Raw genomic sequence first — 2,500 nt, forward strand, 5'->3', positions numbered from 1 at the left:
TTACAATTTCTGCTTGTTTTACGGGTGAAGTGCAATAGATTTATACGTTTTCATTTGTTCCCACTGCAATAAACAAGCTTTATTCGCATAAAAATTACACTTAAAAAATACAACAAGATAACAAAAAAAAGCACTAAATAATTGTTACGCTTTGGAAAAAATAAATAGTTGCAATAATGTGATACTGAAATTAGAAACAATTGGAGGGAAGGATACTATTTGATATTGATGAAAAAATATACTCAATTATTGTAGGTGTGACTTATCATCCAAACATTATTTAATTCAGATTATTTCACCATATCTGAAATAAATATTGCTCTAGTCTATAATGCAATTTCAATAACAAATGTCCAATCATTTTGCAGCCCCATATTGTTCTGTGTTTTCACATGATGCTCTGATACAAGTTGCATTTCCCTCTAGTGGTACAATTAAGATAAACTGGTGAGTTTTCATAACACAATTTGTTCTACACTAATCTATGAGCACTCTCCCTCAAAGCCAACACACATCCTTCCTTTATCTGACCGCTCAATAACACCCTGCTCCGTCCACACGTCACACGGCTGTGAATGACCATGTGTACAGTGGAGAGAAGTGTGTGTGGAGAGAAGTGTGTGTGTGACATTGTGTGAGCAGATCCAGCCTCAGCAGAATCAAACTCTCAGCTCTCTCTTCCTGTCCGCGCCGGCCAAAAGATGCGAACACTCAGCAGCCGATTCATGTTTCCGTGTTTCCGTGTTTCTGCTGCCAAGTGCCGCGGCCGTGCCAGGGCTCGGGCTGCGGCCAAAACTCTGCTGCTTGTTGTGGTGACAACTCAATACTCTGACCTCTCTCAGAACACAAAGTTAATTTGATGACCATCCGCCCCGGTCTGCACTTTAAAACCACAGCGCTGGAACATTGGTCTGAGTACAGCAGCAGGAAATGGCACCAATAGTGCAATAGTGCAGGAATGAGGCGTACAACCCAAAGATTACTCAGCATTTTACCACTTCCTGTTCCCTCATCTCGAAGTCAATGTTTTTTTTACTGTGTTTTTGGTTTTTAGTATGAAATATGGTCTGAGGAGATTTTAAACGTTTTGTCCTAGAATATAAAATACGTCAGTAAATACCCCACTGGTGGATTTAAAAACAAGTGTTTGACGTGAAGTCATGTGACCGTGCTGTTCTTCCTTTATAGCCCAACATTAGCCACCTTTAGCTTAGCGGTGGTGACGTGAAGTCATGTGACCGTGCTGTAGTTCCTTTATAGCCCAACATTAGCCGCCTTTAGCTTAGCGGTGGTGAGGTGAAGTCATGTGACCGTGCTGTAGTTCCTTTATAGCCCAACATTAGCCACCTTTAGCTTAGCGCTGGTGACGTGAAGTCATGTGACCGTGCTGTCGTTCCTTTATAGCCCAACATTAGCAGCCTTTAGCTTAGCGGTGGTGACGTGAAGTCATGTGACCGTGCTGTAGTTCCTTTATAGCCCAACATTAGCCACCTTTAGCTTAGCGGTGGTGACGTGAAGTCATGTGATCGTGCTGTAGTTCCTTTTTATAGCCCAAACATTAGCCAGCCTTTAGCTTAGCGGTGGTGACGTGAAGTCATGTGACCGTGCTTGTAGTTCCTTTATAGCCCAACATTAGCCACCTTTAGCTTAGCGGTGGTGACGTGAAGTCATGTGATCGTGCTGTAGTTCCTTTATAGCCAACATTAGCTCCTTAGCTTAGCGGTGGTGACGTGAAGTCATGTGACCGTGCTGTAGTTCCTTTATAGACCAACATTAGCCATCTTTAGCTTAGCGGTGGTAACGTGAAGTCATGTGACCGTGCTGTAGTTCCTTTATAGCCCGACATTAGCCACCTTTAGCTTAGCGGTGGTGACGTGAAGTAATTGTGACCGTGATGTAGTTCCTTTATAGCCCAACATTAGCCGCCTTTAGCTTAGCGGTGGTGACGTGAAGTCATGTGACCGTGCTGTAGTTCCTTTATAGCCCAACATTAGCCGCCTTTAGCTTAGCGGTGGTGACGTGAAGTCATGTGACCGTGCCGTAGTCCCTTTATAGCCCAACATTAGCCACATTTAGCTTAGCGGTGGTGACGTGATGTCATGTGACCGTGCTGTAGTTCCTTTAAAGCCTGAAGTTAGTTTCTAGAGATTGCATTATCGCTTAAAAATCATAAAGAAACTATAAGATGTGTTTTTTGTAAAGAAATCGCAAAAGAAAATACATAACTTCTCAGTCATCAGAAGACATTTTCCTCCATGACTAACCTACTGTTATCACTGAAATCAACTACATTAAATTAATGGGATAGAGCTTAAATCACTGCTATAGGGTTTGATAGAAAGATCAGAAAAATATTCATAAAAAGGACCTTTTAAAAACACATCCCTCTTAAAGAAATCTCCCTCTTTCTGATCCATTTTAATTTGCTGTGGATCTCTTTAATGTGTGAACTGACCACAGCCGCTGCCAGCACTGATTTCCTTCGGGATATCAAAAGGCA

The 2,500-nt window shown here is 42.1% G+C and overlaps 1 protein-coding gene across 2 annotated transcripts in view; it reads right to left on the bottom strand.

The window, feature by feature from the left end:
* LOC117475891 (chloride channel protein 2-like) overlaps positions 1–2,500 on the bottom strand; it is a gene marked incomplete at its 5' end in the record, with an annotated part of 70,427 nt that overhangs the window by 41,252 nt on the left and 26,675 nt on the right.

Source organism: Trematomus bernacchii, unplaced genomic scaffold (assembly GCF_902827165.1).
Source record: "Trematomus bernacchii unplaced genomic scaffold, fTreBer1.1, whole genome shotgun sequence".
NCBI classification, from domain to species: Eukaryota; Metazoa; Chordata; class Actinopteri; order Perciformes; family Nototheniidae; genus Trematomus; species Trematomus bernacchii.